The sequence below is a fragment of the Hakea prostrata genome, chromosome 4 (genome assembly GCF_041222555.1).
Source record: "Hakea prostrata isolate BN-2017 chromosome 4, UWA_Hpros_2, whole genome shotgun sequence".
Classification (NCBI taxonomy): Eukaryota; Viridiplantae; Streptophyta; class Magnoliopsida; order Proteales; family Proteaceae; genus Hakea; species Hakea prostrata.
In genome coordinates this window covers 55,415,300-55,429,500 of record NC_142603.1, presented here as the reverse complement: position 1 = coordinate 55,429,500, position 14,201 = coordinate 55,415,300, and the positions used below count along the sequence as shown (strand labels likewise).

General features: G+C 38.8%; 1 pseudogene; it reads right to left on the bottom strand.

The window, feature by feature from the left end:
• Positions 1–4,769: 4,769 nt before the first annotated feature.
• On the bottom strand, positions 4,770–13,899 carry LOC149019756 (acid phosphatase 1-like; annotated as a pseudogene).
• Positions 13,900–14,201: the final 302 nt, after the last annotated feature.

Below are 14,201 nucleotides of genomic sequence, written 5' to 3'. Positions count from 1 at the left end.
AATATTGAAATTCGGAAGTGTGTTTCTCTCACTATCACTTAAGATTTTGACCAAAAAGAAAAGTGACATCCAACATAAATCTGTGTATAAAATCAACCTTCTACACCGAGGGGGCTCGGTAAAAAAACAGCACCTCTTAGTAAGTGGTTTAAACTCTCTCATGGATGTTGAAAGTTTGAAACTTGAAACATTGTTATTATTATAAGAATTATTATTAAATGAAAATAAGTAAAAATAAAAAAATAGCCTCTGTTCTCATGCATCTGATATTCTGTTACTCATTGGATGTATATGTTCACTGTTGGAGTCACCCTTGGGTAAGCATCATCCAGCTTCTGAGAAAGCTGAAAGGGCAGGGTGTTACTGAAACATCAGTTGCGGACCTGCGGTCACGCTCCCATCTTATTTTTCTTCTCTTGGTGCCAACATTGTAAAAAGTACGAGGAAACTACCACCTCTTCCTCGGTGGAAAGGCGGGTCTTGGTATCGCAGTTGGGTTCTTGCGATGCAGCCTCCAAGAAATGAGTTATGTTCATGCCAACAGTTTTGCTGAGTAGACCCCCCCCCCCCCCCATTTCCTTATTATAGTGAAGTAGCGTCGTTTAGGCTGGTAAGGTGAAATTGTTACGACATTACTATCATTACCTTTAAACTAATCCAAATCAGTTGTCAATGTAAAATCATACAGGTGGGTAAAGGGATATTTCACCTCTTCTTCCTTCTGTTCTCCTACTCCCGAACATTTCCCTTAATCCTTAATGGTGATATGTTACTGAGGCTCTGTCTTTTCTGTTTCTTGCGAATCTTTCAGCTAGAATGGCGGTGGGAAGAAGAGGTTGGTTTGCGGCGTTTGCCTGTTGAACGGTAGGGAGAAAACAAAGAAACAATAAATTGCTAGGTTCCTACAGGCATGAGTCATGCTCGTCAATCCAAGGCACGCATAAACGAATGGTCCAAAGCTCTCTCTCTCTGTTTTTGCAGTTTGGGGAACCTAAAAATTATTTCTAACGTACTTTTGTGAGAATGTTAGTGGTGGAGAGAATAGTAAAAAACTAAGAACCTTGTAGATCTCTTTAATACTTGAGATCACGAGGAAGCAAGCATATTATTTCCAGAGTACTCGGTTCAGTCGGTTGAATCCAAACCTCTACTATTAACTTAAAGCTGTGTAAACCACTGCGTTCCAACTGACTGTACATCCCGCAAAGACACATATCACTTAATTGGGAGCTTTTTCATTGGAGTTAGCAGAGGCGTTATGGGGAACAAGTTTGGACCCGGAGGAAGAAGGATCTTCCATCTCGGCATACTGTTCCTCATCATCCGCCACCCATCTCTAAACAAGAATGTGAGTGTGTTAAAAACTTGTGTATTATTTTTGTTGGTGTCGAATCTACAGAGGTTGTAGATCGCGGATCACACCAACGATTTAGTTATGGCTCAAACTGATGAGATCTACGTACGCCTGAAAATTCATTAAAATATACTATTAGAAACAGAGCCGATCTGCTTGATCGGAGATCTATCTCCAACGATCAAGTCAGTAGAGAGCTAGATGAGATCAAACTAGAGCTCATGAAAACCTTAGATTTGAAAGAGCTAAGAGCTGGAAAATTGCAAGTCTAGTGAAAATGAAGTGTCATAGCTTTTTCTTACGCTTACTCCCTATTTATGGATTTTCCTTATTTATTAGGTCTTATATGGACTATCGGATGCGCACCTTTAGATCGATGGTTATGATTAGATTCTCATGTAACTGGCGGCTCAACCTTGTGTTATACTCGGACCACCGGTTGACTCAGTACCAACCGATAATTAATAGGTTACCCATAACATAACCCCAAGCCTATTGACCAGGTTGACCTTAACTAATACTCTCGTTAGGAGGCTTAAATGTTCCTATGATCCACATCATTGAACGGATAAGTCGCCAATCCCTAAAACGAACTATGTAATGTGGAAATTTTTCAGTCTACATTGTCAGGTTCAGGCTGTTTCATCTTTAAAAAAATTTTTAAAAAAATCATATTTGTTACTAAAATCCAAAAATATAGGGATTCAAATATTTTTCTTCTTCTTTGTAAAATAGGGTTTTGTTTTTAGATTGGATATGTTTCATAAATCTAATTGAATTTAAAATTTTCCAAATTTATCAGGTTTCATGTACATTTTGTTTTTTTCTTGTCCAAAATGTGTGTACCATCAACTCTTTAATTGTTGGTTCATAATTTAAAAAATTTAATAATTATATGTACAATGAAAATAGAGAATCATAGACCATTTGGGACTAGCAGCAAAATACAATTACATATTCAAACTTAACAAATCCATACCATCAAAATCAAACTTAAATCCTTTTACCAAAAAAGAAAGGGGAAAATTTATGAAACGGTGAATCAAAGAAATAAGTGAAGGTGCCTAAGAAAACGAAATATATGCTAAACAAAGGCTAGAGCTTCTCAGTGAGTTACTTATAATAAGTCTTTTTTATTGGCTCTTTGACATTTTAAAAACGATAGTTTTGTTTGTTGGTCAAGTAAAAACGATATATATATATATATATATATATATATATATATATATATATATATATATATATATATATATATATATATATATATATATAGTTGTTGGGTCTTATTTATTTGATGATTCTAATTTTTCTGTATGATTTTATGATGATGGATCTCCACCTTTTCTTGTTGGTGCCGCCGAAGACTGTGTAAGAGCTTCTCTGCGGATTTCACGAGGTTTGATCCCAATGTTTTTGACTCCCTCAAAGACTAAGCTTCGTTCATTAATGCAACTTAACTGCAATTTCGACAGTTAGTTTAGTTTTTCTTCTTCTACAATTTAATGGGTTTGATCAATGACAAGTTAATCTTCGTGCATAGGATTAGATGCCCTTTAATGTCTTCATCATATCCTGAGATCTACGCTTGAGAAACGAGCGAAGACCAAATCATTTAAGAGTTATTGCAGGACCACCACCACCATTACAATATCTAAATTGGTGCTTCACGCCTTCGATTGCATTTCCAAAGTTTCAATAAACCATAAAATACTCTACCCATATCATGTGCAGCAGAATTTATTGATTATTATGACTAAAATATTATATCGATGACTCAAATTCTCATCTACGTTGTTCACATTTTATTTTATTTAATATTTCAACTTTCTAATATAGATATTACACCCAAGGGGCACTTCTTCATTAATCATCATCAATTCCATCTAGATTAGTATTGTCCAATCAACAAACAACTAGGTTGTTTTGACTCTCCAAACTATGCTGTGTAAATGGCTCAGTCAAAGGAAGGGTGCAGCTTTCAATCATAAGAGAACAACTATATCTTCAAAAGTGATGTCCATGTGAGTCACATGACAATTAAATAATCAATCATTTGAAAGACTAGGACTATGGTGCCAATTAATGAATACCCATCCTGAAACTATTTTAGAGTCAAACAGAAGGCCACATCATTGCCAAGCCATAATTAAATAATCATTGTGCCTTTAATCATGTAATCCTATGTTAAAAAGATTATAGAAAACTCAGTAGCAATTTATTTACTAAATTACCAAGACCCCGCAGTGTGATATGAACCTTCCACTAATCCAGGAAGTATTGAATCAATTGAACAGTCTGGGTTAATACATATGAGACACAGCTTTCAATCAGCTTAAAAGGAGAATATCAAGGTTTTTCTCGCCAAGGCCTAGTGTTGTCTCCAACACCTACACAATAGCCATGTGCCCACGGATATAAATTCACATGGTCTATGTGTGTGTGAGTGTGTGCAAGTGCCTAAAGAGCCCAGCCCCTTCCCACCCAACCCCCCCCCCCCCCCATTTTTTATAATAATAATAATATATATTGTGGGATTTGGGGGGAGGGGGCTTGCTAACATGCATAAGACAAGTTTTGTAATGCCAAATGCATGCTACTTGGAGAAACTAGCACAAGATATTTACAGTTAAGGTTGCATGGCCTGTCCAGGTTCGATTAGACTTAACTCCATATCTTGCCAGTCTGTCCACCCAGGTTCATATGCTTTAAGGAAACCGAGCTTTGCCTTGTTGGGTAAATCATGGGGATGAACAAAAGGCATTCCTGATGGCCACCCAATCTTCATCCTTATACTTCCACAGGGGCTGTCCAGAGATTGTAAGTGACCCTCACATTCCTTTAAATTGCAGAACCTCAATTTTATGCCTTTCTTGTCTGCAATGGCCTGTACTCGCTCCTTGAGGACTCTCTGTGCCTCGAGCCGTAGCCTCTTTGAAGGTGGCAATGGTTTGCACCTTGTGTTATTCTTCCTCTTCTTTAACAAGGGCTTAAAAGATCACTACAAGAAAAAGGGCTTACGGCGGCGTTTTCAAAACGCCGCCGTAAGTTTAAAAGTGCTGTTGTAAATTTTTTCCGGCACTTAAAAAATGCCGGCAAAAGTACTGCCGTATTGTTAACGCGGCACTAAATGCAAACGACGGGAATTGTGACTTATGACGACACATTTACCGGCATTTTCTAAAAACGCCGTTAAAAGTGGTTTATTGCGGCGTTTGCTAAACGCCGTTGTATGTTATTTTTGCCGGCATTTTTAGAAAACGCCTTTAAAAGTTATTTATTGCGGCATTTATGAAACGCCGCATAGGTATTTTTGCCGGCGTTTTTAAAAAACGCCGTCATTTGTTACCTATGCCATAAGTTTTTTTAAATTAAAAAAAAAAAATTGATTCCAAAAAACCAAATTCAACTTTACAAATATAAATGTGCCACTTTCCATTATACATATACCCACAATCCAAAATGTAAGCACAAATGAAGATCCAATTCTACCAATACAACTCAGCTTGTAAGCATAGATGAAGACCCAATTCCTTTGTATTGGCCACACAACACTTAGCAGAAAAGTTACCACACAACCATTAGTACAGTTGTACAATCTAAAAAATGAAAGGCAAAAGAGTACAAATAAAAATAATAGATCATAAGATCAAAATTTGAAATAAATTAAATGTCCAAAGCGTGTTCCGCATCCAAAAATCAAACATATATTTATTTTGAATGATGAAGAGTTGACATCCCTTTTCAGGGAATGTAATACAGAGAATTGGGAAGCTTAAATGTTCTCATGGCACCAGGAAGCCCCACAAGGCAGGGCCACTGTGATTCAACCATTCCCAGATACAGTAGCCTTCATGGATCAGCTTCTTCCTCTGCTTTGCCTTGAACTCTTGCACTGTCATGCCATTGTTCTCATAACCCCTATCATAAACAGACGGTGAGAGACACAACTCATTGAGTTAATGATTGATCTTGATTCTTGATAGAAGAATATAAACTTCTGATTCAACTAAGTGAAAGGATAGAACTTCACCAACCTCAGAATGAGACCAGACCACCCAGTGCAACCAACCTTGAAGAGGTTATCAGTTGTGGGATCCCTGAGGTGTTCTCCTCTTGAAGACATTAAGAAGATCTTCAATCCTCTTCGTTTGATCTCATTGAAGAGGTTCATCGAGTGCTTCAGAGCTGGAGCGTTGGTCTTCCACGCCCATTTCTCAAAGTCTGTAACAATGAACTTCTCTCCTCTGAAAACAATAATTAGTTAAAGAAATTGCTGACAAAGGAAAAAGAAGAAAAACGTGGAAGATCTGATAAAAGGTAGGAAATGGAGCCCAGATCAAGAGCTCCTATGTACAGTACCTGTGGCGATGTTTCTTGAAGTAAGGAACAGTGGAAAGAAGGGTATCATCAATATCAAAGATCCAAGCATCTTTGCCATCACCAGTCAACTTGAAGTTTTTGCTGAGATAGATGGTGCATTCTTCCAGTGCTTTCTTTGAATTCACCTTGTATTGAGTGGAGGTCATGTACTTGCCGATGTAATCTGTGCATTCTTCAGGGACAACTCAATAGCCACGAATGTTATGGAGCTCGACATTGATCCTCCAAGCTTCACAATAGTTCTTCAGGGTTATCTTTAGGTCATTTGAGTCCTTCCCTATCTTCCACTGGTTCAAGATATTCCAGTTTGCAACTGCTACACCAACAACGAGACTAGAGAAGCACAGCAACAAACCCAGATTTCTTCCCATTTTCTCCTTCTTTATGATCAAAAGACAAAAAGGATTCTGGGGGTGGATCAGGAGAACAGAGCTTTGGATATTTATGTAGGTGGATTTCCAATTTTCAAATTGCACCACATGAACCTGCAAGTTGCAAGAGAGACAATCAAAATTCCATCTCTATTCTGGGGTTTCTTTAAGCACCACATGAGAAGCTTACTTACCCACAACAGCAACCATATCTGTGACTGAGAGTCCTTGGTCTATGAACTTTGCAACGAGAGTAAGAAGACCCTGATCAGGTGTGGGGATGTTTGAGACAGCAAGGCTGTAGGTTGCACTTATGGAATCCTTTCTATCTAGTGGTACATCCCAGTAAGGTCCACCAACCTAAGAAAACAAAAGATTTACAAATAATCCATAGGCATCAAAAGATTACTTTGACAAAAAAGTACCTATAAAAGCTGCTGCAGGAATGCAATATAAAAAACATTCCGACTTTAATAAGAATGAAGTGAAACAAAGCAATATCCTAAGTTCTAAACAAGAAAAACTAAAATGCTAATTACTTAACCGCACTGGCATATGTCACATATGTTTAGTATATACCACATAATGTGTTTATGTTTAATAGATATACATCATGAACATAGAAGAGTAACTGGTCCATGTCTAGTTGATGAGAACTCACAGTAATCAGTCCAAATGGCCATGATTGTGACACCTAATTCCCTGGCTTTTATGGGTGCTCGATCATTGTCTGCTCTCTACCTAACCACTATTAATAAATAGCACCAATAAAATGCCCATTGTGCTTGTCTCACCAGAACTTGAACCACCATTACCATCAGTTTTAAGGATTAGCTCTAGAAGTAATGGAGAAATGATGACCTTAGAACCATTTTCAATCCTTCTAGCTGCCAAGATATTATAAGAAGAGGAACATAATGAGTTACCAACTAGTTCAGTACAAGCATATGAAATTGAAAGAAAGCTCAAATATCATAGATGTTTCTAAATTATAAGAAAATGAAGTTACCAACTACTGAACCACATTTGATATGTATTCTGGTTGTGGATAGAAGCATTTTAATTTTGCAGGATGGACATGCAACCTTGGTAGTTGGTACCATCTTTGACTGAAGAGTGCAATCATTAAAGTGGTGATAGATCTTTTGTATAAACTATGGAGCTTGGAACAAATTGCCAGTTGTACGCGAGAATTATGGAATGCCCCGACCTCTGGTGTGAACAGGTTACAATATCACAAAGACACACAGGGGACAACTTTTGGAAAGATTTTGGAAAGATTTTATTGAACTTGATTCAACCCATTGAACCCCCCACCCCCGGATTTTTATTTGCAGCAGCAGTTGCCTGCTGCTGCCAATGGTGAGGATTAGGCCATGTAAGCATAAGTAAATCAAACGGCTGTAAATCAAAGGGCAGGGTATGTATGTAAATGTACAAATTTACTTTAACGTTTAAAGGTGCAGAACCCCGCTCCAAAAGAGATTTGAACTCTTGAACTCTTCATCAATTCACATTCCAACATGGTTGAATAATATTATTGAAATCGATCCTAGTGTTTTTTGTGATAACAAGGAGGGGCTCTTAATCAATACAATTGAGATATGGACCAAAAGAGAGATGAATTCAGAATTTGAAGGTGCAAAAACCAAAAGGAAGTTTACAGGGGCTCTTAATCAAGGAGGAGGTTAACAGCCTCTGCTACCACTATCTACCAAACCCAATGAAGAGAAAGAGTGTGCAGTTCCTCTTTTTTTCTAACCAGTCTTTGAGTCGCTTTCATGGATTCTGGATGGAGCCTGTTGCAATAAATTAGCTTGTGACCTTAAATCATGTATGAAAATGCAACTAACTACTATTCGTAGTGTTTCAATCTTCTATTTTGCATTCCCTGCTGTATTTGAAGTACTATAGTCTTGTAATTTGCATTCCCTGTTATAAGTTTTCGTCCAAACAATGAATGTCTACAAAACGGAAAGGAATAAGATAAAATGAGTGGAAATTCATTCATCCTGCACATACACTACAGATTATATTTTAACTTAAAAAAGTTTCAGATTCTAATGTGCAATGAACTCATCTGCCATAATCTGCAACAATGAAGGAGATGGTACAGAGATATACAAAGAGCATATCCAGGAGATGAAAATTCAGATTCTTAATATAATGAAATAATAGATACAATCTGCACATTCCTACTGAACGGGTCAACGGTTGTTATAATACTAACTAGCAGTGTCCTGATTTCTCCCCGTAAACATTCCAGATCAGACTTTTAGTTGGTTGACAATTGCTCCCTAATTAAAAGAACAAAAAAAAAAGACCAATGTATTTAGAGAAGACCAACCAAATCTCAAACTTACGTAACAGTAATCAAATCAAGATTTCTGGTTCCATAATATGGATTCATGGAACAATGATGCATCAGTTTATGCGAAGAAGAAAACAGATCCAAGGAGGATATCAGTTGATTAAATAGACAATATATAAAAAATAAAAACAATTTAACAAGAAAGATACAAGGTAAAATGCCCCAAATCATGTTAACAAGAAGCATGAATCTCAATAACTAACCATCAAAACAATAAGAATCAGAAATGGAGATGAGACAGTCAACGTCTTCTGTGTCCTGTTCTGCAGCTGACAGTAACTGGTAACTCACTGATTTTACAATTACCATCCTCTCTCATGACCAAGACCTAACACTTCATTGTTGCCAATCCAATCACAGCTTTGAAGTGTTGAAGACCGCTGTTGAAAGAGGTTTCGTTCGGACTGCCGTTCAAATAGATTTCGTTCACTCTGCTGTTGGAGACTCACTGATGAGAACATTCGTTCGTTCTGGGAAGCGAGAGGAGAAGAGGACTTCGTTCAGCGCCGTTCGAGTTCTCGAACTCCGTCAAAATGAGAAATCTGAAATTTCAAAAAACCATAAACGAATGATATCAAAGGCAAATATTTCATCATACTAGAGCGTCACAAATAAAAGCGTTAATTAATTTTTCCACCCAAAACAGAGACTGTGGAATCTCGCTGAAATTGCCGAAATATCACAAAGAGAGGGGAGGGTGGGGATCAAGAACTATATTTTTAAACACAAATATCACCAAACCTAATTTCCTGCCAAGAGGAACCATCAACGACCGGAGGACGAACGCCAAGAGGAACCATCCACGCCCAAAGGAACCATCAACGAACTTTGCCCAGAGGAACCATCAACGAACTTTGTTGCGTTAACAAACGAAGAAGAATCGCTGCTAAACGAATGGGAGAGAGTTTTGGGTCTCGGCTAAACGAAGGACTAACTTTGTAAATTAACAAAATTTAAACCCTTCAAATGAAAAAAAAAAAATTAATATTTACAAACATACCCCCGCTATTTGATTGTCAGCCGTTCGATCGCATCTTGATGACGTGGTGCGATCTGAACCGTCGGCAGCAGCAAAAATCCGCCCTAAACCCTAATATGTATCGCTTCCTTCACCCTTTCATTTTCGTTTTAGGTACCTGGCGCGCGGCGCACGGCGAGCGGCGAGCTGAGAAAAGAAGGTGGAGCTCAAAAAGTGTGGAATAGATAAGTAAGAGGAGAAGAGAATATTTTCATCGGGTTGCTTTGCTTGTGAGCTTCAGTTTGGTTTCTACGATTCAAAGTTCCGGAAGAGTCTTTGATTTGATTGGTTTTCTTTAGTCTCGTATTCTTGTGTTTGATTGGACTTGCTCTCTGCACAATCCTTGAATTGATTCTTCTGGTCGGTAAGACAGCTCGAGTTTACTTCGATTGATGGCTACGACTTCGGGCATATCGACCACCACCTGCCCGGAACATCTCAACGTTCCCAAATCGGTTGGCGAAGGAATTGGTTCTTTGTCGAAGCGTCATGATTCGGCTTCTGCTACAAATTTATCAGAAAATCTCGCCGTCGTCCTAACCGTTAGATCTGATTTTAAAAATATGGTGAAATATGGACCGTCGGGCGGGGGTTTTAGGGTTTCACATCATGCATTTATAGGGTTAGGGTATTGCACACTTGCCATGGCCGTCGATGTGCCTTGTTCTGTCGTGAAGCTTGTGTGCCTTGTTCTGGCGCTCATGGTGGTGGTTGTATCGTATGCAGAAGCTACCATTACATGCTCTAAGGTGGAGAAAAAGCTTGCAGTCGCCCGAGTTACTCGCGTAATGGTGGTTCCATCTCTTCCACTTGCTGCAATGGTGCTTAACTCTGAAGCTGAAACCACCATCGATTATCGAAAAAACTAGTCGGTGCTTCAAGACCCTACGGTTCCATCATGGCTTCCACAACCCACGGTTGCTCTACACCGAAGGAACGTGCTTCCGAGCAAACAATTCCCTCCGTAGTGAGGAATCTGTCCATCAGATCCACCAAATAGATTAGGTAGTTGTGGAACTTGCAGATGTCGAGAAGAGCGATGTCCCCAACGAGAAGCCACCGGTAGTTGTGCTTTGTTGTAGTTGGGTGTTGGGTTCCGGCTGCCGGCGGTCTTGGGTTGGGGCGGCCTTGAAGTCGTGTTGGGTTTAGCCGGCGGCCGGCGAGGTCGTGTTGGGTGTTGGGCGTTGGGTTTTGAAGTCGGCGTAGGGTGTGAGGGTAGGGTATGTAGGGTATGAGGTGGCTTAGGGTATGAGGTGGCGTAGGGTATGAGGTGGCTTAGGGTAGGAGGTGGCGTAGGGTATGAGGTGGAGTAGGGTATGAGGTGGCGTAGGGTATTAGGTGGCTTAGGGTATGAGGTGGCGTAGGGTATGAGGTGGCGTAGGGTATGAGGTGGCTTAGGGTATGAGGTGGCGTAGGGTATGAGGTGGCTTCTTGAAAAGCATGTGCATTAAACATCAAGTTAAGTGAAATAAACCGTTTCCTTTAACAAACCAAACCATTTGAGGTTCAACCAAAACATGTATTTTCATAATTTTGATTGCATTAGAACGGTTCGCCATTTTGGCCCAAAGCTACAGTGCTCCGGCGACGGTTCCGGAACAAGCTGCTCCGGCTGCAGGCACAACCAGCGCTTCCAAGCAAAATACTAGTCTTCTTTTCTTCTTCTCCTGGTCACTAGCTTCTTGTAATATTGAAGAGATTTTTTTTTGACATATAGAGTTGTCATAAAGTTCTTCAAAAGGTTACATGGGTGTATCCAAACATTGATCTGAATCAATTTACTCCGACAAAATGACCTTTCCTAGTTCTCATATTCTTGATCTGAACAATCCAATGTCCAAAATTGATCCCTCTCTCTCTCTCTCCCTCTTTCTCCCCCCACTCGGGCACCCGCACCCACACCCACACCCCAGGTCAGTTTTTGAATGCCATTGAGTTTCTCACAGGTATTTGTTGGCCTCTTAATTCATGATCCACAGTGAATAGTATACAAAACTTGAAAAAGAGAAGTGTCTGCTCTGCTCTATCTCAAGTAGCACTGCATGTGGTTTTTTATTTATTTTAATGTTTTTTGTTTACTTTTTTTTTTCTTTTTTTTTGGGTATACTTGTCTTATGTTTACTTAAGCATATGGTGTTGATCAAATGTTTTAATTCAGGATGGTTGGGGAATGGAGAGGAAAAAAACCAGATGGGTGGGAGACGATACAGATATGATGGATTATATGACTTTTGATGTATATTATTTTGTGTTTTCTTATTACATTCGGCTTTTAATAAGTTGCAAGGTTAAGATCTTGAATGTCATTAAGACCCACTTCCTTTGTTTCCAATGTAGGTATGAAAGTTGGTTTTGAACAATAAACTGCTCTTGATATGTTCATCTTTATTTTATTTTTGGCTAATTTGTACCTCTGCAGGAAAATGAGTTCTAAGATCAAGTTCGAAATACACTTAATTTTTTCTGCTTTGAAAAATGAATTTTTGGGTCTGTGTGAGGCCAACATGTTATGGTGCCAGGAGATTTTGGACAATATCCGCTTGGGTGGTGTTGTCTCTAACAGGAATTTGTGGTGGTTGCGGATTCCAATTTGTAGATGAACCATTCATATTTGTTCATAAAAAGTGAAACTTGACTATGCTCCTGGCTTGACTGTATTGCTAATGCACTAACTGTAGTAACAAGCAGTCGCAGAATTGCATACAAAAGTGAACCAAGAAGTTCATTCAAACTATCTTCTCAAAAAAGCCAAAGAAACTCTCATATGATCACAATATTGAATGTAGAGGCCGACAATGTGGTTGGAAGATTGTCCTGACTGTTGTTCATTGACATCACCTCGAATCAGATACACAGAAACAATACTTCCATCCATAGTCATCGTACATTTACTCCAGAAAACCAAGAAAAACCAAGGAGTCTAATAAGGAAATATTTTTGGAGGAGCTGAAAGAATCTATACAAGGAATAAAAATCACCAATTTCTTTCTGAGAAGAAAACGAATTTATACAAGGAAGAAGGATCACAAAAGGAACATCTTCTACTATTCCCCCCCCCCCCCCCCACACATTTTATTTTATCTTAAATTGTGCTTATTTGTCATAGAAAATATGCACCATAAAAAGGCTATTTGCAGAAACATTTCCAACTTATTGGAATGAGAACATTTTGATGTTTCTTATTTTGTACAGAGAGGAAATTTAATCATGATTAAGGACAACTGGGTAGCATAAATTTTAGTTACATGACTCCATATGGAAGTATGAACCACTAAGCTCTTATCAAAGAGGGGGATGAGAGTGGGTGGGTGGGGAGAAGAGAGAGTAGTCAGTCCAAGCATGAATTGAAGCTCATTTCTCTCAGATAATTCATCATTACCAGAAGTCTCAGAAACGTCTCTGCATCCGGATAGATTTTAGTTTAGTTTGTGTGGGTTATAAGCTAATCAATCCCAGAATTATGAATCAAACTGTCACTTATCACTGTGTATCCAAACCTAATCTCCAGAGGGCCTCCTTGCCTTGGTCCATAAATTCTTTGAAGTGTGCAGGTAAGTAGTTTTGGAACAATGGATGATCCCAGCATAGTGGGCATTGCCTTATATACTAATGTTGAATTCCTCTTCACATGTTTGTTTATGTAGTAAGATGGACATGCAGACCTCTTAGGCTTATTAGCTTCCCAATCTGCAACTCTACTAGTAAACTAATTGTTGTAAGAATCAATCACAACGTTACTTAAAAAATGAAACAGAAGAATTCATGCTATCTTCTCATACAAACAGAAGAGACTCTCACATGATTTTAGTCCTCAAATTCACTGCAGCTTCTGCTGCTGGGTTCCTGAGACAACCGTGTCTTTGACAGTTGTCCCGAGCACGTTCTCCATTGGTGTTGCACGATTCCAAGCAGAATCTACGTATGTATTCACCACATTTCTAAAGTAAACCAAGATATATTCATAAAACTCCACTGAGCTCAGCTGAGTCAAGCACTGAATGTCTTACTCTGTAGCATGCATTTACTTTTGCTAACATTTGCATCTCATATGACCATGAATAAACCAATAACTGTCTAAGCAAAGGTAGGAAAATGCATACTAATCTAACCCCCCCCCCCTTCAATTCCCAATGAACAGCATGATCTTGACCATACCACTTGCTCAATTTTGCCAACCTTGAAACTCGGTTAACTATTTAACTAGCTTATCTTTATGTTCCCTCGAAATAAAATAAAAACCCACAGTAGAAGGAAAATACGAATACGAAATAAAAAGGTACCTTAATACTATATCCACAAGAAATGAAAATTTGTGATATAATTAACTGCAAGGCACCTTAATACAATCATCATCATCTCCTGAGGCAATAGTAGTCTCCATCGGAGTTGACCAAGCGGTTCACAGCAAAGACTGTTCATGAGCAAACACATCGAGTCAATTTTCAAGCAACTGAGAAGACAAAAGACAAAATGGAAAGGCCTGAAGAAAGACGAAATTGATTGGGATTTGGTGGGATATAGAAAAAGCATACCCATGCGCATCTTTCGAGCGTGCAATGGTGGAACCAGTTTCTACATCCGTGGCGAGAATGGAACAATCTGGAGATCCGGTCAAAATAGCTGAATGCATATATCCCATCCAAACCAAATTTAAGTAAGTTACGAAGAAGAAAAAAATTGTTTTAAAATTTGACTGTTGAGTAAAAA